At 45.5% G+C, this 25,194-nt stretch overlaps 1 long non-coding RNA gene across 2 annotated transcripts; it reads right to left on the bottom strand.

The window, feature by feature from the left end:
• Nucleotides 1-13,716: 13,716 nt before the first annotated feature.
• LOC134478358 (uncharacterized) lies at nt 13,717-24,958 on the bottom strand. 2 transcript variants are annotated; one of them, XR_010050971.1, is made up of 5 exons: nt 22,230-24,958; nt 21,538-21,586; nt 19,746-19,924; nt 16,573-19,441; nt 13,717-14,339 (listed from the first exon to the last, which is right to left on the bottom strand). It is a non-coding gene; the product is annotated as an uncharacterized LOC134478358 (long non-coding RNA). The 2 variants fall into 2 exon arrangements; XR_010050972.1 differs by lacking the exon at nt 21,538-21,586.
• Between the last annotated feature and the right edge of the window lie 236 nt (nt 24,959-25,194).

Here is a 25,194-nt window from a genome sequence, read left to right as displayed (position 1 = left end):
CAAGCACACTCCCAAGTCTCTGGAATTGTTCTCCTGGCCCCAGGTGCCTGGGGACCTCTACCCGCACAGCCCTGGATCCCGGCCCAGTCCCTCATGCCCTGTGGCCCTCTCTGCTTCCATACTGTGGTCACAGCCCCACCTCGGACGCTCTCTCTCCAGTGCTGGGAAGGCCGAGCTCTTTGAATGCATTAAGACCCAGCCCAGCCACATCCTTCCTAAGCGAGGAATTTCTCCTGCTCTCTAACAGCCCTGGGGTACCTGGTGTCTGCCCCTCTCCTGGGCAGTCTCTGCTTCCATCTTTATGTCCCACCCTGACATTAGACTGTGTGTCTTTGGGGCCAGGAATAATACCTTATTCGTCACTTACCACACAATCTCCAGACAGATTGCTTGGAAAAATAAATGAGCCGTGCCTATGAAGCTCTTCTAAGCATGCCTCTGGATCTCAAACCCAACATTCATAGTTTCTGATTTCATTCCCTTGGAGTGACACCAGCCTGTTCCCTAAAGGCAAGTGCTCTGGGCCCTGAGGGCTCCGAGCATGAATTCTATTAGGTCCCAAGAAAGTTAGGGGACCTGCAAGGCTCTGCAAAAGGCTCACAGGTGGGTATTTTAACCCGTCTAATGCTGGAGTCGAGGAGAACCCTGAACAGGAAGCTCACACAGCACATCTGAGGAGCAGCATCACCCCGTTCCTACCCTGAGGTTGGGAGTTGGAGTTTGCCTTTTCGTAAACACGACATGTGGTATTCATCAAGACCAGCCGATGTTTGATTCTTCATAAAATGCGTCACTGGCATTTGATAAATGTTAAATAATGATAATGATGAGGCTGGTTACAGAGAGAAGTTTCAGATACAAGTTTGTGCTAAATGGAAAAGTTAGCTCCCCTGCCACGTGGCCGCGTTGTGCCCGCCCCAGGACGACAGCACTCGGTTAGGGCCGTGTCTGGAGAACCGTGGGGTCTCCTCTCTTCCTCCCTAGCTCGCTGTCCAAATCCCCGGAGTCACAGCACAGCACACGTGGCCGCACTGCGTGGCACTGTGGGCTCCTCACTTCCCGGTTCCATTTTAAATTTATGCATTTGCAGAACCCTGGGCTATTGTTTGCACGCTTAGCATTGGTGCTATGAGCAAGTGTGTTTCCCTGTTCCTCGGGATCTTTAAAGAAAAATATTAGCCTCTAAATACAAACACATGGCTGTCTAAGTTAAAGGGGGAAAGGAGTTGGTTCTAAGAAGAGATAAGCAGAGGCAGCCTTTATTCTGTTGAGAAGTGACCTGGTACTTAGCAAGAATGGTTCATTGTCACAGACCTGATCCTACGTGCCTCTCGTTTGTCTGCTGTACAATACCTCTCTTCATGCAGCAGAAGAAATGCGTTCAGTTCATAGGAATATAAAACTATGTCCAATTGTGTTCTATAATGAGAAAATAACCATAAATATGAAGTCAGCCAAGGCATTCAATTATTACTTCCTTTCCTTTGAAGTAAACTGATATTTCGACTGTCCATTTGAAAATACAGTAGCTTATCTGTTCAGAATAAATTTGTAACCTATCGGGAAGCCATTCATTGCCTGGGAAATCTCATTTTCCCTCAATTATGCCACTCAATGTGTTTAATCATTAACCCAAAAGGAAACAAATTCGGTTAAAGAAAAAAAGAATCATAAGTCTTCATTGCTATTGCTAAATTATCTCTCAATTAGTGTGACAGGAAGAGCTGGATAGCAAGGAAAACTAGTTTTCTTCCTTTTAACCTAAAAAGTAGAGGCTCCCGCAGAAACTGATGACCAATGTAGATGTTTAACGTAAAATCATAAAAAGTCTCCCCCACCACAAACAAGGGGTGGGTTGAAATTTAGAACTTTCAGACTAGCTCTGAGTTTGTATGCAATTCTTAGAGTCCTCAAGTAAGTTTCTTTCAACGTAGGATAATAGAAACTTTTGAGAGCTCCAAAATGAGCTTTACTGGGCTCCTTGGGATTCACATATAAATTAAAGCTACCAATTCAAAGTCTAGATAAATACATCGAACGTATTTATCAACTTTGTCTATGGCTTACACATACTTTCAAATAGAAAAAATAGTATGGGTCCATTAGTTTTCTTACCAACTCAATTATTACTATGTGCCATTAGTAATTAAAACAAAAGGTGGTGCTGGAGTCTGTCTCAACAGAATAGATGGTAGGTTTATGAACTCTAAGAAAACAGCAGAGTTTGCGCAGAACTCTGGTATTCTCCAGATACACAGCAGATTTCAAGGAGGACGCATTCCTTTTGTCCCTGTGGGACTGAATATGGTGCAAGATATAAACTCATGCTCGCTGAGGTGCTTTGAAGCACACCTAGCGGCAAGGACGTGGAAACGCAGGAGACACACCCTTCCCTGGAGAGCTCTACAGGTAGGAGAAGAAAATTACAGAAGCACTCTTGAAAGTAAAAATTCAGGGGCATGCTCTGCGCTCTTCACCATGACTCCATTCCCATGGACTGACTGTTTTGCATAAACAGCAAAGCAAACGCTCACTTCTGCTTGTCTTGGTGTGCAGCAAAGTGCCTCTGGGGCTTCCTTTCGAAGCTAGGCTTAAAGAAAAGCTCCGAGGCCACAGAGAGATGCTCCCAGTGTCTGCCCACCGGTGGCTGAGCGACTTCTCGGCCCCTTCCCATTGCTCTTCCCGCCTTCCTTCCCCGTGGATGCTTGCTCCTTTCCCGTATTTTTATATATCTATATATGGAGAAGATAGGCCTGAAAGCATTTTATGGAACAATCCTAAGATACCACAAAAGCCACAAGAAGAGAGAGCTTAAAAGAAAAGCACAAAGCCTGAGCTAAATTTTCCTACTTCACAGACGGTCATCGGGGGCCTCGGGTGAGCGCGGGCAGCAGGACAAGTGCAAACGGGGGAAATCGTGGCCTTTTTGGGAAACTGCAGAGCTGCCCGCGGAAGCACCACTGCGTGTGCTGCACGGGAAAAAGTGCGAGATTCTCCGTATGTCCACAGGGGACAATGACAGCGTGTTCCTTAACCAGTTCCTTGTGTTTGTTTCGCTTGACTGACTCTCATGTGGGCGACACAGCTTGGCCGCAGCCTAGAGACTCTGATGTGTGCTGAGAGCTGGTGCTGGGTCTGCAGGAAAAGGGACTTCCAGGGCGACGTGATCCCTGTCCTCCTGAAGCTGCTGCCCCTCCTGAGCCCTGTCCAGAGAGGAGGCTGAGTGAGGGGAGCCGAACAGGGTGGAGATAAATGTGTTTTCCTAAGTAATTTCCCTTTAATTAAAAATGTGTTTTGGATTTATATTTATTTACACTTGAATTATCAAAATGTTCCCTTGGAAGAATTTTTTCCCTTTGAGGCATCTTAACTCACCCTCCCGGAAGCCACATCGTGCCATAAGTAGAAAAACTCCACACCAAGAAGCTGGAGTTCTGTTCCACACTCTAACCCTACAATTTTGTGTGGGTTTGAAACTTGGCAAAACGCAAGATCCCATCCCTAATCACAATCCATAATAGTACAGTGTGTGACAGTGGGGACACGGGGAGGACTGTCCTGAAATATACCAGTCCATCCCTCCAGGTCTGCTGCCTGCGTTTCATTGTTCCCTTGGCCAGTGAGTCCCAGGCAGGCCTTGGCTTCCAGCTGGATCTTTCCTCCGTCCCCGACATACTAGATAAACGCAGATTTCCTGGAGGCTGCACAACAGATCTCGTATTTTACAACTGCTGATCCGGATCCTGAGGTTCAGCCCACTCCCGGCTTGCCAGCTGTCCTAAGTGGGCTTCACTGGAACCGTGGGGCCCAGAGCCCAGTTCATCTCCGCTCTGCCCACTCAGCAGCTGCGGGAGCAGTGGAGTTCTTCCCCCAGGAGATGGCTTCTCTTGCGAATGCTCCTTTGCAGAGGGCAGGATGGGCTTCCCAGCTCCACTCGCTAGCTTGGGAAACAGAAAGGTTTTGCTCACAGCTATGGCAACCGTCCTAGTGCGGCTTTGATGGAGGAGGCCTAGGCAATGGAGACCCATGCTCTTCTAGCTCCGCTAGTTTGGCTTCCTGTTAATGTGGCCCGGCCCAGCCCTGTGCATAACGATGCCCTCCGCCCCGGCATCCCTGGGCTGAAGCCCCATCTGATTGTCACCCATGGTGCTAAGCTGCATGGTTCCCAGCTCAGACCCTCTACTGATTCTCACAGTGCGCATGGAGAAGGTCAGGGCATCACAACAGTGGAAGCTGGGACCTCTTCCGAGGGCCCCCGCCCTGCAGGCTGAGCGCCTATCTCAGGGAGACACTGTAATTGTGGGGAAATTATAGATGAGCTCTTCTCAGACTTCCTATCCTTAACCTCTGCCATTACACGCCTATATTTGGACCAGTCCACCGTGCTGCTTGGAGCGAGGCCACTCGCCCAGCGCTTGCCATGGGCTTAAAGGAGAAAAAGAGCAACTTTCACGATAATTCTCATTTCATAAAGTGTCACGTTATTTATAGAAAAATGAGACAGTCAAGTGTGCTTTCTTTTAAATCTGGCCTTTACTGCACCCTATAATTATGGTAATATAATAAGTGATTTGGAAATAAAGATTTGAGACAACGTTTCAGCATTAGTGTTTTTAAGACAAAACAAACATTCAAAATAAAACTTAAACCACCAAAGTGAACTCTATCATTAAATGCCTACTTTTTGCTAAATTTGTAGTGATGGAGGCTCTCAATCTCAAATTCTTCAATTGTGACTCCTTACAAAATAAAAATAATTGTATTATTTTCTGTGGTGTGAGAGCATTATGGCCCTTTATTTTTTTCTCTCCCAAAAGTCCAAGTAGATTTGCATCAGCTGCTATTAAATGGGATTAATGAACTTAGAGGAATTTAAATAACACTCTGGGATTTCAGAGATGAACAAATGGCCTATAATATTTCAGGCTCCTGATTCTGAATTATTTCAGCTTTGTCTCATCAAGGCTCATTGAATCTTATTCCACTGTATGTGTATAAATCAATCTGAACTTTTTAGCTTGCATGAAATAAATTCAAACCGGAAGCTTCTTTCCTGCCCATGGTAAGCAATCTACTAACATAGTACTGTGCCAAAAATAAATGTGAGAAATACTGTAAATAATAAATGCCAGACAGTTCAACTGAGATCATTAACGCCATGAAACAACTCTCTCACCTCCATTCATTATTTTTCGTGTCATTTAAGAGGAGGACGCTGCACTTCCCAAGGCCCAGGCTGGAGGTAAACCGATAGGAGAGAAATTTCTGAAGTTAAGGACACAAAATCAGACACTTGCCCCCAATTGTTTAGACCCCATTTGCTTGTCCAGATGGGTCACTCCAAAATGTTTGATAGCATTCTCTGCTTATTTTACCTTTGCACGCGCTTAAACTGCTCACTTGTCTTGCCAACCTTTAGCGTAATTAGCAGAAACTCATGAAAGAGTCCACCAGCAAAGCTGGAGCTGCACAAGGCTTTGAAGGCTGTTTGAGGAAACTTGTGCCACAAAGGATGAGAGACGCTGCCCAGAGGCGTAATAGCCCCCATCACCTTGGTGCCCCTGCGGTCACGAGTAACTAGATTGCGTGCAGAGGGCCAAGCAGCGAAGGCCCGATGTGGGCCCCAAGAGCGGACCCTGTGGCTGGCAGGTGTGCAGCGCAGGCGCGGCCTGGCACCGACCAGAAGCGCAGCATCTTGCTTCACCAGAATCTGCGTCTCAGCGCAGCCCTAGCGGTCCATATGCACCAGGAGCCTGCTGCGCACGGTCTAAGCCTTTGTTCCCGCACGCAGGCTACAGACCACCTTACCAGCACCACCTGGGTTGCTTCTTAAAAATTCCTGTTTTGCTCACCATCTGGGTACTATTTAGAGCGCCATAATCAGAATTTCTGAGGGGGATGCCCAAGGATTTGCATTTTAAACAAGTGCTATAGGTCCTTGATGCTCCAAATGTGGTCCAAGGACAGAATCAGAATTGCCGGGGAGTTTGTTAGAAATCCCGATTCCCAGGCCTCACCTTCTGGGTCTGTAACTCAACAACAACGCTTATCACATTATAGTTTGAACAGTACTGCTGCATGTGATTATGGTATATATCAAACTTAACAAAAATAAATTTCTTTACGTGGTATTGTTCTATTCATGGAAGAGAAGGTATTGTGATGCTTAGTCTTCTGTACCTTCAAATGGGAAAAAAAGAAAAGAAAAAATCCTGGCTCAATCACAAGAATCACTCCTAACAACTGCAGGGCCTGACTCAAGTCCACAGGGATAAATCTGTAAAATGCTTAATGCAACATATTCTCTGCCTTACTCCCTGGAGGAATTGCCAATCTATCCCTCTCGGGCTGGGCTTCAGGGTTTCTGTGCTGGGCCGGCAGGGGTAGAGCAGAAGTAACCCTAACCCAACTTCTGGATGCAACCTGCTGCCTTCCTGTGCAGCCCCAGCCCGGCCCTGCACTGAGGCCTCCAGCCCCAGTCTGTGGGTGCCCCCAGTCCACACTGGACCAGCGCCTGGCCTAGGGAGAGGCTTGGACTCAGCACTGCACACTCCATCCAGCCAGACCCAGGAGTGAGCCCAGCGTCTCTCAGGAGTCCACCACAGCCCCCCGCTAAGCCCCACCAAGAGACAGGACACAGGACCAGAGCTCGGGGCCACATCCCCTTGGCAGTAGGGAGCCACTCGCTGTGGAGAGGCTCAGCACAGGCGGTGCAGGCCAGAGGCTCCTCCTGCTCTCGTCCTGGAGTGGCTCTGTGGGAATAAGCAGTACGAGGGACTCTGAAGACACTGCACTGCAGGGCCAAGGTCAGCCTGGATCCAAGTGCAGATCTGAATCGGGCCCATCTGCTTTCCCTGGATCCCAGGCTTGTTCACGGAGTGGGGTCGGGGTGGGGGAGGCCCGATGCACACATCACAGCCCTCACTCCGCTGGTCAGTAGAGGAGAGAAGGCACCTTGTTCCTAAGGTAGGGACAGTTTTAGAGAAAAGAAACGGTTTAAACAATGGTTCTTCTGGCTTGCGGCACCTGGGTGAAAATGCCCTAATATGGGCATAAGTTCCTCTCAAGAAGAGGAAAGAAGAAATCAGAGGCCAGGTTCAAGTAGAGTGAAGACGCCAATTTTGGAAATGTAGACAGCATCAAAGAGAGGAAAGCGGAGGGGCTTGGGAAGGGCGTTGGGAAGAGCGGAGCTGGGGATCCGAGGAGGGAGGAGGAGAACCCCAGGAGGCTGGAGACTGCGGAACCCACTGAGCCACTGAGAACGAGGAATGAGACCTAGCCTGAACCTTGCCGTGGGCAGGTGGCCAGTGATGTCACCGCAAATGACTCCGTGGAGATGGGCGGACCAGGGAAGGGGAAACCAGAGTTTGCAGAGGGCTGATTTCACTTCCAGGAAGCCCAATTCTAAGAGCAAAGGGGGAGATAGAGACAAACGGCCTTTTTAGGGGAGGACAGGGCGTAGTGTGGCCCGTCTTATTTCCAGATATGTGAGAGGAGAGCTTTCAGCTCACATTAACTAAAAACCCTCTCCTGGTCCCAGATTTGATGCCATCAGACAGCTGAGAAAGCTGACAGATAAAGGGGAAGGGGAGAAGGTGTGAGTGGCACGGTGACGCCACAGGGAGCTTTTGACCGTGGCAGTGGTGACGTGGTGGGTTGTTTCAGAAACTCAGGAAAGAGGAAAGAGATTTATCTGCTGAGACTGAGAAGGGTAGGAGTGGGAGCAACAGAGAACCTGCGACAGAAAAGCAAAATAGCTCTCACAGGTAAATCCCCACGCTGGACTTGGCTATGGGAGTGGTTGGGTGGGCAGGCTTTCATGGCATGGATTCTAGAGACAGTTGCCTTGTATTCCCGCTGTCTGGGTAGACACTGCTTACGGTTTTTAGCTGTTTCCCTAGAGCGATGAACTGTCACCAGAGTTCATGCCTTACAACAGAAACTAAACAAGGCCTTTGGAAAGGGAAAAGCAATGTTTTGCATCAAACTTCACGACACGCCATGCTGCTAATGCGTTCTGAATCCCACACTCCAAAACATCTGGCAGGGCTCCCATGATTCATACATCCATTGAGGGCTTCTCACTCCAAATTTAGTTAAATAAATTGTTAAGAATGTGTTTTTATTGTATAAACATGAGTTCCAAATAAGTCCAAATACTCTTGGAAATTTCAAACACGAATCCCATAAATAGTTCTCAATTTCAAGTGCAAGGGTCTTAAGGGCGGAACGATTATTTGACAATGATTTTAGTACAAAGAACACACCATTGCCCTGCTGCCCTCCTGCACTATTGTGTACATGATGGGTCAAACAGGAAATTTCAGTAATCGATTACTAATATTTAGCATGGTTATTTCTGCCCTAGAAGGAAATATGTATAAGCTCAAAATATTTTGTTGTGTTTTGAGTAAATTTTAAACCTTGAAACTTTTGGCACTGTGCCTAGAGTAATTGTTTCCTAGTGAAACGTTTTCCGTAACAATAATTAACTTCAAATTTATGAAAGCGTTAAGGACATTTTAACATTAAAGCAATAATTAGCTACCAAGAAGCTAATTTCAAATTTACTCTAGACACCCAGTTTATAGATTATTTTAGGTTCCTTTTTGCACAGGACCTAGAGTGACACTTCTGAGATTTTAATGTGCACACAAATCCTCTTGTGTGTCCCAATAAATGCAGACTGGGACCCGGCAGGGCAGGCAGGGACCTTCGAGTCCCCCAGGCTGCTATGGCCCTTGCCAAGGCGGGACCCAGCCCATGCAGACACACACCCTACTGATAGTTCAGGGAATGTGTTTTAGGTCTGTGCTCCACACACAAAAAAATATTAATAAAGGAGAGGAGACGCTCTGGCTGCCAGCTACCCTGGCCAGTTCATTTTGTGGATGTGGACGTGGGCATTCTCTTGGAAAAGGCAACTCTGGGCGAGTATCACCGAGCCTCAGAATCACAGCACCTTCGGGCACTCCGAACACCTCAGCCCACTCCCTGCCAGCGATTAGGCAGCGCCCTGTAGGCCGGGGCTTCAGACTGCAGGAGTCCAACGCCAGGCCTGAGACAAGGAGCAGGATCCCTCGTGTTCATCAGCAGGAGTGGAAAACTGTTCTCTGAGTCCCTCTGAACTCTCTCTAGCTTAACCCAACCGCGTGCAGGACCTCAGCTGCCAGCCCACGGGCAACAGGGCCCTTCCTGAGCTTTGCCCTCTGCTGCTCCTCTCCCAGGGCGCGCGACACTGGCCTTCGCCCAGTCTGTCCAGCGCGCCCAGGCCCTGGCACTGTTTCCTTGCCTTTCACACTGTTGGCCCTCCCCAACGCCCAGCTAATCCCTGCGCAGAGCTCAGAGCTCAGAGCTCAGGTCTCCCCAGGGGGAAGCCACACCCCCTCATCACCCCTTGCACCCCTCTGGGGACTGGAATCCACATTAGGCATCTGGGTTTCCCTTATTAACATCCCGCTAAACGCCAGCCCCATACAGGTAGGGAGGAGGCTTGGTGCGCTCCTCGATGCTCCCCGCCAAGCGGTTCTGGCTGGGGACTGGGCTCCCGCCGGCAGAGCAGGCTGCCCGCTCGCAGGAGAGCTGTGCTTCGCGCTGCTGCCGCCGCTGCCCAGTGTGGGTGAAGCTCGTCCGAGGTCTCAGTGTCCAGGCAGCCCTCAGTCCTGGTTTATCCTCACAGCTGTGCGCCAGTCCCAGAGTCACAGAACTCCAGAGCGATGTGCTGAGCGGACCTGAGCTTACTGGGGAGAACCACGCGGCAGCAGAGGTGGACTTTAATGGCACTTGACATTACTTTCCAAGGTTTTTTTTTTTTCTTTTTTAGATTAAAATGTTTATTTTTTAAAAATTTTTATTAATATTTCAGGGACTACAAATTATAAACTGAGTCTGGGGGCGTCCATGCTCATCCCTATCTTGCCCTGGAGTCAGATTGAAACAAGGAAACTCCCTGCTCTTTTCCGGTCACAGCTGGAAGCCCTAAGGCTAAAGACTGCTGCCTGCTCACCGGCCAAGCTGGGGCTGCTGAAGACCACAAGGTCTGGGGACACTCCGGTCTCCTCGCTGCCCCGACTTGTCCTGTCCTTGCACGAAGCTTTGCTCTTCTTCCCCATCCATGCAGCCACCACTGCTGCTCCGGAGACACTCAGCGCCCTCCGCCCACTGTCCTTGACCGGATGTGATCCATCAGTACTACGGTTCTGGGTGCCACTTGGCCTTATGCTCCCCAGGACAACTGTCACCAAGGACACCTGCTGCACCTCCAGTGTGGCTCTTGCTCTTCCCTCCTGCCACGCCCCCGAACTCCAAGAAGGAGACTAGGGACTCACTGCTGGAGTCCCCAGTAACTGGCACCCTGGAACGGGTCTCCGATATTGGTACACGTTTTAGTGACACACCTTAAATCTTTTATGACCCCTTCCGCTTCTCTCCATCCCCCTTCCTGGTCCCCTTTTCTTCAGCCACAACCCCATGATCTTCTCCATCATACGCAGAGGCATTCTTTTTAAGAAGAGGGAAAATATACTTTACCTAGGTTCAGGTCTCACCGAATATTAAAATGCACAATAAAAACCAGTAGCTAATAATGAGAAGTTTGATCGTTTAAACTATCAAAATAAGGCATCAGCATCTCCCCCAAATTTGTCTCTTTTTTAATCTTCCCAGATCAAGACTATTTGAATATATTTACTTCCATCAACCCGGGGCTCCTACAGTCTTAAAGCCCCATTGTGCCACAGCCCAAATCACTTATCACTCCTTTATATATGTTTTCTGAGTGAATTATGTAATATTTCTTTGGGCTAAAAGCTCCTTTAAGCCTTTTGGTTTCCAGGGCCCACGGGAACCCTCTCTACAACTCCTTCCGGAACCCCAAGCATTATACAGAAATACTTAGTGCTCACTGACTTTGGCAGCAGCAAAGAGAAGCTGGGAAAGTGTAACTTTACCCAGGGTAGGATCCATTTATTGGTTCTTTCTTAGCTTCCCGGAGACATTGCCTAAACTTGAAGTTGTAGGTACTAATTATTTAACAGACACTACCTCACCACTGTCACATAAAGAAAGCCCATCTGTCCGCGTGGGTCACCCCATCACCAGTGTCGAGGGGAAAGCACAGGATTCCACCCGCAAGGAGCCCGCAAGCAGCATGCCAGGCTGCATCTGCCGCCCCACGACGAGCTCGGACCAGGAAGACATTCCTGAAGGGGCCTCGGAGTCAGGCGAGGCTCTTTATTAACTGCTCAGACTGCTTTGGCCTGCTGAACCGTGGGCTCTGCCTGCAGAAGGTGGGGCGCGTGGGCTCCAGCCAAGCGCTGTCACGGATGAGAAGCGGCTCCGACAGACGTCAATCTGTTCCCGTTCGCAGGGCTGTCTCTCCACTCCCTCTCCCTCCAGTTATTAAGCAACAGTGTCAGTCACGGCCCGCTCCTCTTTTCTCTTTTTATTAATGATTTAACATGGATATGTCATTACTGCTCTATACATCTTTATGCAGATGGCTCGACTGTGCATTTTAATGGCAAATCTGTTTCGCACTTAACTACTGAACTGCAAAAAGACTTTGGCAGACTGGTTCCAGGAAAACAAACTGGTTTTCAAAGCAGCAAAAACTAAAACAATGCTTTTTGGCTCCACTGCTCATCGGAGTTTGAATAGTGATTACTTTAAAAGCCAGAATGATCTGAGAAAATGGCTTTATTAGAGACAATTTTAAAATACTACGTTCCACTTGAGTTTATGATAACGAGTGCCTTGAACATTATTTTCTGAAGAATTGGAGTGGAACAGAGGAAGGAATTATAGAAAAATTTTTAAACTATATATAAGGTTTCTCATAACCTACGTAATACCAATAAAATGTTTCTTTCATTCAGGTTTCTAAAGACCAGCCATTAAAAAATAACTTGGTCTTAAAAATCTTAGTGTGTAAATATATGTCCAAAAACTATAAAATGTATGTACTAAAATAAACTCTATAAGTAGAAAGCATTTAAAAGAAATATAAATTTGGATTGATTTTGCTAGCATAAAATATCATAATTTATATTCTAAGTAAAATGATTTAAAAATACAAATATTGAAAACCCAAACCATGATTGCATATACTTTTCTCTGTGTGACTCTCATTTCTCTCCATATTGTACATATTCTTTATATTTCAATTAAAATTTCTTTAAAATACATAGGTTTTAACTATAATATCGTATTTACCAATTTTAATTATTTTTTAAAATATTAAATTTTGGGCATTTTATTTACTGAAGAAAACATATGAAAAAAATTAAAAACACTGTGTAATCTCACTACTCAGGGTGTGTTTTCCTCTTTACATTTCTGTTTCTGTAATCTACAGACCAGAAATATACTTTAAAAGAACATCATAATAATAGGGTAAAAGCTAGACATGAATGATCAACTAGCCCAGAGATTTTCAAGCCTGTATTAATCTTGAAATTATTTTATTAAACAAAAATTCAGTATGTGAAACCAATCAGAGGCCCTGCCTTGTGCAGATGGGAAAAGCAGACCCTTATCCGCGGCCTCTCTTTCCTCCCATCTTCTCCCGTTTCTTTGAAGAACAGGGGTGGGGTCGTCATCTTCCTGGCTTAGTTTCTTTATGTTACAAGTAAGAAAAAGTATTTTCTGAGTCGTTATAAACTTCCCAAACCAACACAGCTAATAAAGGAAAAGCGAGCTGGGGGTGGGGCCACACCCCTACTCCCCCATCGATGACCTGAGAGGCTGAGGCAGGGGGAACTCAAGTTCCAGGCTGCTTTCCGAACCTCAGCCAGTGAGCTGAATTTTGTTTCAAAAAATTTAAAAAAAAAAAAAGCGGAGACAGCCTGGGGATGCAGCTCACGGTTCAATCCCTGCGCACTCTCTCTCCCCACCCCACCATGGAAAGAAGGAAGGTACGTTTGTCAGATGTATGTCGTGTTCATCAAAGCACTGATCATCACAGGCTTCTCACTTGCAAATCAACACCACTGTGTGGAAAAAAATCGTTGCACCTACCGAAGCCCTGACACAGACAAGCTCTGAGAGTTACATCCGGACAGTGGGGCCCAGGTCACCCAAAGCATGCAGTCCCAAAGCTGGAACTTTCAGTCTAGTGTCTGGATTTGTACAAGGTGTGACCTGAGAGATCATAAACTATCCTGTACTGTCTCCTCCTCCTCCTCTGCATTCCAAGACAATCACTCTCCGTCCTCAGAATCCACGTGTTACAAAACACGCCAGCTGTGCGCATGTGTGACGTGACTTAGTGTGAATCCAGTAGCTCCTTGAAATTACATAAAAGACCTGGTTGACTGTGTTTTCCCCCTTTTAGCTCTTGGCTTATGATGACAGATACTGTCACCTGAAATTCTGTGACTTTAAGCATTGAAGAAGGGTGTGGCACTGAGTAGAGCCCCTCAAGAGCTCCCCCAGAAGAGTGGGCCCCGGGCTGGCTCAGGAAGCTGCAGAAGGCTGCATCACCCGGTTCACCCAGCTGCCCAAGCTCTCGTGTCTCCAAACACGGAAACACCCTGGCACTTGGTAAGAAAAGAGGCTGGAGCATGGAGGTGTGAAGACCCTGCCACCGTCCCATCGCAGCTGACCCAACTCCTCCTGCCCCATCTACCCACCCTGTGCGGCCGCTCCTATCAACGTAAATCAGGAGCGAGCCGTTTCAGGAACAGTGTTGTACTTTTAAAAGCATCACTTAACGCATCCTTTCATGACAAAGTGTAATGTCACTTTTGTTTCACCATAAATAAAGGGAATGCAGGATAAATTCCCAGCAGCAAGTCACCTGCAGAAGTAAACATTGTTTGAGCCGATCAGAGTGATTTAGTGCCATGAGGAGGATCCTCCGACGTACTGACTTAGTTGGTTTCACCTTTTTACGGGCTGCAGTGACTTCTGTCACTTCATCATCCTCCACGGGTGTCATGCGGACTTGGCACAGAGGGATAAATCTCGAGGGGATGCTGTGATGAATTGGTTTTGCAAAACACTTCTGTTTTTTATTTCCACGTATATATCACTCCTTCCCTGTGTGCTGGAAAGCAATTGGCAGGAAACAGTGTTCTAGATCTGAAAGCATTTTTTTAAAGGTTCAGTAATTTATCAGATTTATTTAACTTGACATAGTACTTCCTGTGCTCCGGGCACTTCGGGGACTGAGGGTCCAGTCACCAAAACAGAATGAGCTCCTGCCCTCCCCAGCCTCACCGGCAAGATGAGCCAACTGCAAACGCATCGTGAGACCCATGGTGCTGTTCGGAACATCAGAGCAAAGGATGAACGAGGGTCAAATGTCGCTGTATGTCCTTCGATCAGAGGTCGGCTTTCTGAAATAAAGGGATCCAAGGCTAGTCTGGGGGAAAGAAACCACCAGCAGGAGAGCAGACGCTCGAGGTTATCAATACTTTGAAAAACTGATTTTGCTTCCTGAAAAAGTACACTTTTGTTACCTTAGAAGTATTAATGTGACTTCACTCATTTAATGGAACAGCTTTATTGAGATATAATTCACATACCATACAATTACCCATCAAACGTATAGTTCAGTGCTTAGAAAATATCCATAGAATTATGTAACCATCACTGGCATCGATTTCCATATTTTCATCATTTCAATGAAGGAAACTCATAGCCATTCCTGATTTTTTCCCCAAACCCCAGGGAATTAGGAAATTAACCTAGTTTTTAGCTTTATAATTTGCTTTTCCTTGGCACTTAAGTGGAATTGTATATGTAATTTTTTGAAAATGTCTTCTTTTGCTCAACATGAAGCATTATTTCTTTCACAGGCTTCCAAGATTCATTCACAGTGTAGCACACGGGAGGGATATTAACCCTGAAGCCGTGGCAGAAGATAGCCTGGTGGTTCCTCAAATGCTAAGCAATTCTCCTCCCAGGTATATGATACTCCCAAGAGCAATGGTAACAAGAATCCAAGACTGGCATATCATAGCTTGCTGCTACATTATTCATAGCTGTCAAAAGATAAACAAACAAAATACCCATCAACTGGTGGGTGAGAACCCAGCATGTGCCATGTCCATGTACTACTGGGCCGTAAAAGGACCTGATACCTGCTACAACGTGGATGCAACTTCAGTTTGAGTGGATTTAGACTCATCAAGGATGAAAATTTCAATTTTCTTAAATGCTGAAATAACTGCATTTTTGGAACTAATAAGATAACTAGAGATATACTTTGTAAGGTAATATTAGCACACTACCTCTAGAAGATTTCACCGCCTGCATTTTTCAAAATTGTGCAAGGTAGCAATGCTACCTACGGCCGTTTTCACCGCAGAGAAACTGTTGCTGTGAAAGTGTCTGACTGAACCTCCAAGTGCTTACTAGCTCCTAGGCAGGGTTATGCATTCCTGTATCATTTTGATCAAAACATTTGTGTGTAAAGTACTCCTCCACTTCTTAAAGGGAGCACCACTTTTGAAAATACGACAGACAACTCACTTTGAGGGAAATTTCAGAAAAACATTCAAACACATCAGTGAATACAATTGGTTTGTGCTTTTTGTGCAAGTTATTGTTGATAGGAAAATATTTCATGTCATTATAATGTGCAGATATTTAAAAAATCTAATGATGTATGTTATTCTCACTTTGCATATTTTCTTGAGAAACACTACCGATGTTAAATTTGAGGTTTATTCTTGAAGACTCAAAATAGAACTTACCATAACTTTAATTCAGTTAGTTGATTTACTGTATATACATATTAATCTAGACCAATGAATACAATGTCATAAGTTACATGTAAATTTGCTTGTTTGTTTGTTTGCTTGTTTGTTTTCAGAAGCTCTTTTGTTTTAGCTCTGGTTCCTTGGCTCAGCACATTAACATCGAGGGAAACCACCCTTAGAGGACCTGGATTTATGGGAGCTGGGGACTGAGAGCCACACTGGCCGCCATCCAATCACGTCATTAAAATTTAGAGGCGGAACTTCTGAATGAGAGAATAAAATCTTCTTTGTGTATAAATTGTTTTATTAGATAATGTGTTGATACTGCAATATTTCAATTCAGGTAGAAGGCAGTTTAATTAATATGTGGGTAAAAATATCTATAAATCTCAGTGAGGCTAAAATGCACCCCCGGGCTAGCTGCGTCCTAGCCAGGCTCTCAGGGAGCCCGTCCTTGAGCCAGTCCTTGCATCAGGGCCAGTGCTAAACCTGTGATGGGCACGGAGATAGAGGTCAACTAAACCTTGTGCTTCAGGCCTCCAGTAATCTCAGGAAAGAAAAATAAAATTGACCATACCCGCAATTAAGTCCTCACATACAAAACCTAAAATGGCAACTTACTGTCTGGCTTCAGGAAAGCTCAGTGATGTTGGCAGCAGGTTGCCCTTTTGCTGTTTCCCACAATGCTCTGCACAATTACTCCAAAGATGGATTTTACTATCTTGTAACTACAAGGCAGAGAGGTATGAACTCCCGGAAATCATGAGTATTCCATGGCGAAGTAATCCATGGATGAGCACGCAAACACAGGAGCCAATTCTCCCGAATTTCTGGAGTTGGGGGAGGAAGCACTTGCCCTGCTCACCAGTGGTCGTTTTGATTGGTTCTTTTCATCACTTCCGTGGACTGGACTTCCGTTTCCTCTCCAACAGGTTAGAAAACACAGACATTAGATTAATCCCAAAGGTCCTCCATCTGTCAGACTGCTTGACCAGTGAACAGTTTCTCAATTCAAAATGTCAGATTTCATTTCAAAATCCTGATCAATATCCACTGTCCTTAAAAAAAATACATTTTAAAAATCATCACCTATTATGAAACAAACGTGTTATGAGGCGGCCCAAACCCAGGACAGAGAATTGTTGATACTAGAGGAGGGGATGTGATAAAATTCAAGAGGAAGAAGTCTTTGGAAGAGGAAATTGGTTCAGAAATAACTTTAATTGAAGTTGAGCAGAGTGCAAAGGACATTTTAAAATGTATTTATTCTCAAGTGGACTGACCACTGATTAATTTGTGAAATAAGAATGATATTCTAAGGTCATGCTGGCCACAAACCTGGGAACAAGCTGCCCCAGAAGACCAGAGTCTCTTCTGCAGTCCTCCCCCTTCCCAGTGCTGTGACCTCCAGCCAGGACTTTCTCCTCACTCCTCCCCTGGCCACTATCCCAGTGCCCATTGCCCACCCAGTGCCCAAGTCCAGGCTTTCCCAGAGCTGCTCAGCCTCCTCCCTGCCATGACTTGCAAATGACCACCTTCGCTGTGCTCCTTCCTTCTGATGCACCCCACTTCTGACCTCCTGGGTTGCCCTTTAGGTCCTCCACGTGCAATGCTGGTCGTATGGGGCCACCTCCACCTCTGAGGTCTAGGTACCACGGTCACTCATCCTTTGATGTCTTCACTCAGCTTATTTTCCCTTACTAAGAATGTTCCTTTTCCCCTTTGGTTCCAAGTTCACTTAAATTCAGCTCCAAGTTTCCAGGCTAAATTCCATACACATGAAACAGTCTTTGAGTATTTTGCCTTTCTGACCCTTCCTGACCCTTCAGTCCACTGTGCTCTGCTGTTCATACCTGCTTGGGATGTGCAGGGCAAAGGGAAAGACACAAACTCCTATCAGGCCCGGGGGCCGGGTGGGGGCTTCGTGTGACTCAGGCTGCTGGAATAGAGGAGAAGGGAAGAGGGTCAGGGTGAACTATGTAGCAGACAAAGCCAACCGTTGCTATATGGGAATGCCCACTCCTGCCTGATTTTCCAAAATGAAATAAAAAATCTAGATTCCTCCCTATGTTTAAATGCTATTGGCCAAAGAAAATATACCTTCAAGTCTTCAGTTTGAATGTGCTTGGAAGACCATGAGCTGGTGACCTCCAGATTTAGAGAATTTAGTCTGTGTTCTAGGGTGGAGAGGGTACACACATGCAGGCATATGTGTTCAGAGTGCTTCTTGAGCGCGAAGGAGGTCCTGAGTTTTCTCTGAGCTCCCTGAGCAGTTTTTGTGCCCTTTAAATGAATAGTTCAGTGCGAAGTGTGTGAGGAAACCCCTTAGCACATGAATGAGCGGTGATGCTCGCTTGCGGAAGTCACAGCTCACCATCAAAGGCGAGCTTCCTTGGCATGCAGTCACCGCACTGTGCTCAGAGATTTGTCTTCTCTGATGACAGCAAGATCACAGAAAAGTCGTATTAGATCACATGTTTAAATACTTCCTTGATTTATTACTGTTAATAATTAAGCCTATTTGTGCCTGCCAGCTGATGTCAGACCCGTCACACTGACTATTGTGGGGAAGATAATGTTATTTGTTGCAGGTGCTTTGTAAGTTCCGTTTTCCAATCTAATGTGTTTTCTTGAGACAGACCTGTCTGGGAACGTTAGGAGGCCAGCAAACCTGTTTGGCTTGCGTGAGAGTCAGCTGAGTCATTTGGTATGTAGTTCGAGTAGTACAGTAATATCTGCTATTTTATAAACTCACTCTAATTCCACATTTCTTTCCAATGAGTAGCTCATAGCTCCACCCCTAGCTCATCAGCGTGCAGTTTACTAATCAGGATCCTGAACCCCCTGGGCAGGGTCCCGTGGGAGGAGGATGAGGCTGGCTGGCTGCTGCAGAAGGCTTTCCTGAGTGTGGACTTCTAAGGGAAGCATGGGCTTCTTGAGGGAAATGGAGCCAGGAAGTCTGCACGCGCCTGGGGATTGGAGGAGAGCAGAGAGGTTGTGCCCAACTCACACATGGAGAGAAGTGGGGGGCCAGGAAACAGCCCCCACGTGGGCCACGGTAGCCCAGCCCTGAACCTGGGGGCCATGCCTGCAGAGGGAGTCAGGACAGTGCTCGTCAGGCGGTGGCACAGCACAATCCCAGCCTGCGGTGGGACGTGGCACTTCTGGGCTCTCTGTGTTGGGGCCCAGCACTGCCCCGGGCCTCGGCAGAGGTGACCATCATGACAAGGGAACAGAAGGAAGCTTAGGACACGGGCATGATGTGGAGGACAATGGCGATCCGATCACCTTGCAGGCCCCGGGGAAGGCAGCACAGCCAGCGAGCAGAGGCCCCAGCTTGCGCAGGAGCGGCTGGCGTCCCAGGGGGAGTGAAGGACGGAGGTGAGTCATGCTGGCTCTGCTCCCAGGCTGTCCTCAGCATCAGCAAGGTCTGTGCAGGTCCCTCCTCACTCCCAAGTCCCCATCACCCTGCTCGGTGTTCGGGGCATCATTAGTGGATGGGATTCATGTTCTATTCCTCCATGTCTTTGCCTTTTGATGCCCAACGTCTGCTGCTCTGAAAAAGCCTGACTCACGCAGACAACAGCTTTGGCTTCCTGACATGGGAGACCAAAAGCTCAACTTCCTGCCTTTCTTTTTCTTTTCTTCTTCTTCTTCTTCTTCTTCTTCTTCTTCTTCTTCTTCTTCTTCTTCTTCTTCTTCTTCTTTTGTGGGGCGAGGGGAGTTACAAGAGCCTAAAGTGGACCAAAGAAATGAATTCTTCCCATCAAATAGAAAAAAAGCACCTACCAGACTAAATAGAAAACAAAAGCACAGTAATCGATATATTTAAAGCACTAGCAATACCCCTGTTCTTTTCTGCCTTTTTGTGGGCCTCTACGACCAGGCACAACACCTCCACTGTGTTTATTCCCCTGCCCAGGCACAGTACCAGATATATATTATCTTTCACTTAGCAGGCAAGCGCTGACCGTAAGCTTGCTTGTTCTAAGCGATGTTTAGAAGGAGACATGGGAGTTGTGTGTTTTGAAACCTTACAGATTTGTATGGAGAGGACTGCCCGGAGGAAAGGGCCTGTCCTGTCTTCCGGCTTGCTTACTTCACATGACATCATATTCATTATTTTGCTTGGGTGACAACATTTCATTCTTCACTGTGGCAGGACAATCCTCCATTGTGCATACACACTGCATTTTCCTCACCCAGTTATCTCGAATCTAACAACAGAAACAAGTAATTGGATTAAAAGTGGGCAAAGGATCTCAAAAGAAGAAATACAGGCGAACAGTTAATTGATGAATAAATGTTCAATATCAGTAATAAATCAAAACTACAGTGAGACTCCATCTCACCCCAGTTAGAACGGTTATCATAAAAAGCAAACAATCCAAAAACAGCAGATACTGTAGAGGGCTAGGGACAAAGGGACTCTCACACACTTGCAATGGGAGTATAAATTAGTGTGGCTGCTATGGAGAATGGGTGGGGATTCCTTAAAAACTAAAACCACCACGTGATACAACCGTTCTGTTCCCAAGTATATAAACAAAGGAAAAAAGTCAGCACACAAAAGACACATGTATATGCCATGCTTCTTGTGGCTCTGTTCACAACTGTAAAAATGTGGTGTCAGCCTCCACGCCTTATAAACTGTCAGGACTCTCCCTGCCCCATCAAAGCCCAGTAAGGGTGTGCTTAAGTAACAAATGGGGATGTTACTGTCCACAATGTAAATCAAGGCCAAGGAAGACTTTTAACCTAAGCTGTAGGGAAAAGGTAACAGAAAGTCAGTCACAAAAATCCTGATTTTATTTCGCAGACTACACCTCCATCCTCATGTCCCGCCTCAAGGAGCCCTGGCCTGGTTCAGGACGCGAGGACAGGCAGAGGAAGGGGAAGATCAGCGACCATCCTTGGTGCCTAGAAACCTTCTGGTGTTACATTAGGCTTCTGCTGCTGAAACAAGGCGAGGACATGTTAGGCGGACACGTGTCCAGTAGCATCCAAGTGAGCTCGCCTTGTCACGTCTTGAGACCATGTGTGTATGAACGTCACACCTGTCTCCAGGCAGATCCTGGAGACAGCACCTCTCACTAAGCAGATCCTGAGCCTCAGTTTCCCAGAAGGTCCCCTCCAGCACTGCGGGTGCAGGTACGCACACACACACACACACACACACACACACACACACGCGCGCGCGCGCGCACACACACACACACACACACACACACACTTGGCCGTCCCCTAGCCCGGGTGACTTACTTGCCGCACGGTATCTGGCAGTGTCTGGAAGGTTTCTCTGCCTTGGTTTCTTTATGTACAGACAGTGGCCGTGACACTGTACAGCAGGGCTGTGGGAGCGCCGGCCACAGCTCCCCCACAGCCTGTGCTCGGGACCCCTCCTGCCATGGCTACGCTGCCCTTCCCAGCTCGGCAACGTGCACCCGGCAGAGGAGCTGGGGGTGCTCTTCCAACTCAGAGCTCTTGGCTGAGTGTTTCTTTGTCTAGCTTTTATTATTTTTTTCAAGTCACATAGTTTACTTTTAAGGTAAGGGGACGTTGACAGCTTTATGAAAAAAATCTGGGCATGAATTTTAATATTTAACTTACTTCCAAAATGCTTTAGAAATGCATGACTTTTTTTGAAAAAAATTACATTCATATTGGGGTATGACTATTGATTCATGCAGTAAATAAGTTGGTGTCTGTCGAGATGAATAGAAATATAAATGCCTTGAAATATCTGGACACAGTTACAGCAGTGAAAAGATGACTCCAAGTTCTCTTTCATGGTATGTTTGAATATTTGTGATTTTAATTTGATACTCACCTATCTGGAGGGAATGGCATCCTTTCATAAGTGAAAATGAGAGTGAGGTCTGTAGAAAAAAAATTGCCTCATGTTTGTTAAAATTGGCTTAATTATCAGTGTCAGTACTGATGTGACATGGGTTTTGGTGCCATATGCATGAGATGAAGGGAACAAAGCCATCATGCACGGAGTAGGAAAATCTTGAGATTTTTTTCTTGTCTCTTTATTAAATTTGTCTGCTCCTTGAAAATATATCATTCACTAAAGAGTGTGATTTAAATATAAAAATAAAAATAATATACTTTGAGGTCATGATTTGTGAGTTGTGGAAATGTTAGAGGAAAAAAGTCCAACTGGTAAATTATTAAGGATTTACGCAAGAGTGTATCTATAAATACATGTCTATGTGTTTATATAAATCTATATCTATCAATGCATCCTCATGGAGCCACTATTTAGAATACAAAAAAGAAAGAAAAGAAGGAAGGAAGAAAGGAAAGAAGGAAAAAAGAACTTCAAAGACCTACTTCTACAAGATTAGTCAAATGGACTGTGTTGTAAGTCTATCTGATGGAAGACCATTCTGCATCCAAAAATCCTTTTCTAAAGTATTTGTAAATTATGGTCAGCATTTACAGTAATATAATTCATTAATCAAAACATCAGATTACCGAAAGGTGAGTACACGCACCACAGGGTTACAGACTCACCACTCGCGCGGCTAACGGAAGGTCATCACCGTGCAGTCTTGACCCGACTTCTCCTGGCGGACGTGCTGCCGTTTCCTGGGCTTCTGCTTGACCAGAGTCCTTGAGTTCCTCACCGACGTCCCCCGTCTGCTGAGCCGGCCCTCGGAGACCCGGCTCCTGGCCTCTCACAGGTGGGCGCTCTGCCTCTTGGATGCTGAAGTAGAGAACCCCTAGGCAGCCTCTGCTGCCCTGCGGCATGGCACATGCCAGAGCCACGTCCCCTGAACAGGAAGTGGGGCCATCCTCTTGCTGAGGTGGTCGGCTGCTGGCTCCTGCCGTTCTTCATGCCCTCACTGTCCTTGAAGTGGGTCTCTGCCACCGGCCACATTTGAGCAGATTCTGAGGCCAGAAAGAGCAATGCTCCTGGCATGAGCGATGCTCAGTCCGGGGCCCTGAAATGGACTTTCTGAAAGCCACATGGTTAACCCTGAAAGGCACCCCAAACTCACTACCTCCCTTCTTCCCGGCACCCCAGAACCACAGTACTTGATCGTGGCTTGGGGGCCAACTGCTGGAGGAAACCGGTTTCCACTGGAGCCATCAGATCCCCTTCACGAACTCCCCGCACCTTTCTGCTGCCTGCTGAAGTCACGCTTTTGCTTCTCCTGGGTATATTCTGTTAACCTTGAACCACAGACCCCTAGACTCAATGTAATTTCTCCCAAATTCTCTGGGAATTGGCAGTCAAGGATATCATGGTGAATTTCAACCCGATGATGTTCCACAAAGATTACTTTTGTTCATATTTTTAATTGTATTCTTTGTGGATAAGTCAGGGAGAGAGAGGGTGCTTTTCAGGCCTTTCCCTCGATAACAGAGACATCTGTGTTTTGTATAAACTACAGAAGCAAGATTCATTGCTGCCTTTCTTTCCCTGCCCTTTATATCCTTTAAGCCTTGGAAAAATATAAAGGTGTAATTTGCTTTCTGTCCTCTTCACTGAGGGTTGAGTTCATTGATAAACTCATTTTGGTTGAGAAACACATCAGCATTGTAGGCAGGAAAGTAAATTGGGCTTGTCTATTTGTCCATGTAGCCTCTAGGCTCTACACCACCCAAATCTACGTTTGTTTTATTTTTATTTCCATGAAATATTGGGGGTCCTGTTTTACTCCTGCACCTCGATAGCCATCTTCATGGACTCTGCTCAATTCGAAGACTGGAGGATGGACATAATATTTTCAAATCATATCTTTGACTCACAGTGTCTCCTTAAATCGTACGGGAGCTTTGCACCCCCAGGTTTCTAATGTTTGTAACTGAAACACTAGAGTAGCCAAAATTACCTCTCATAGCTGCTGATTTTATCAAGGATCCAAGAAAAAAAGCTGGAATACTCAACCCTGGAGTAGCCTGTGTCTGTTGGAAGCTGAAGTTTATAAAGACAAAAATGTTAATTGCCATGTTCAGAGATCAGCAGAGCTTATACACATGCACTAAGGACTTGGTGGGGGTGAGAAGGAAGGGAGGGAGAAAAGGAGGAAAGAAGCTATAAACAAGGAGGGGACAGAAAGGAACAAAGCAGGGGAGGAAGGAAAGGGAGGAAGGAAAGGAAATCCCAGAGCCCTTTTAGATAACCATAAAGAGCCTTCATAAAAGCAGATCCTTCTTCTCAGAGAATTCTGTCCCCCAAGTGTTGTCACCAGGTTTATGACTTACCTGACACACAACGGGCCTAGACGACAATGCCACCTTTCCCACTAGGAAGCACGTCTACCGTAACTGAAATTAATCTTTCCCAAGATGAACCTTAAATTTTGAATAATTAGAATAAGCAGAATGAGAGTTAGCTTCTCAGAATAAGCCTAACATATAAAAGGACAGAAACGGAAGGATTTCTGGCATTAGGAAGCACTTGTTCCAGAACCCTCGAGTAGATTCTGAAATCCAAAGACATCGTAACTGCACAAAACTCTCCCCAAGAAGATCTTGGATTTCTGATTGATACCAACACTGTAAATTTATTAAATCAAAAGGAGTATCTTAAGAATAACTACCCCAAGCTGTTAGAAAATACGAATCCTGAGATTTCAATCAGCAGCACTATGGAGTTTATATTTGATTATTGCTTGCTAGCAGGGATAAAGGTGCTTTTAAGCCACCAAAAGAGCACACTCTAAATATATACTGAAGCCGAAATTTAAATAAATAGCCCTTTATCTTACCATAATAGATTTAAAGTTATAAAGATAACTTCGGGATGCAATCAGCATCCCAGGCTACGGAATACATACAAAACTGAGACAGAAAGACAAAAAATGACAGCTTTGCATTTTTATCATTTAAAAATCTGTGATTCTAGAAAGTTCATTCATTCAATCCTACCTCCCTTCTTGGTTAATGAGTTATTTGTACCTTTTAAATATTACAAATTGATTAAAATATCATACACCAAAACTGAAAAAAGTAATTGTTTTCCTAAATTTAAGTAACATCGTTCTGTATTTTTTCTTAGTAACAATTAGTGCAATTATTATCAGAAAAGCAGACATAGGAATACTGTAAATGGCATATTTTGATTATGTGAAGGAATTTAATTTCTTTAAAGTCTAAATATGTGAAGTTTTATAATATATTTCACAAATTATAGACAGATACACAATTAGGGAAACTACAGACAGATACACATTAGGAAAACATTGTTGTTATGAATCATTTCTAGCAGGAGCCACTAATTAGATGACCGATATAAACTTTTAGCGACACTTACCTTTATTTACTAATTTTCTATATTGATAGACTTCAGGCTTTCTTTTTTAAAATTAGATTTTTAGAGACTTAAAAACCAATGAATTCACAGAAAAGTTTGAGTTTTTTCCTAGGGTCATGTTTAATTAAAGTTAGAATTGTATGTATATATTACATATATGTGTATGTATATAAAATACACATTCACATATTTACACATGTTCACATATTATATATT

Source organism: Cavia porcellus, unplaced genomic scaffold (genome assembly GCF_034190915.1).
Source record: "Cavia porcellus strain 051 isolate PalLab524CR breed Dunkin Hartley unplaced genomic scaffold, mCavPor4.1 scaffold_12, whole genome shotgun sequence".
NCBI lineage: Eukaryota > Metazoa > Chordata > Mammalia > Rodentia > Caviidae > Cavia > Cavia porcellus.
The sequence above is the reverse complement of the archived record's forward strand: the minus strand, read 5'-3'. Positions and strand labels throughout refer to the sequence as shown.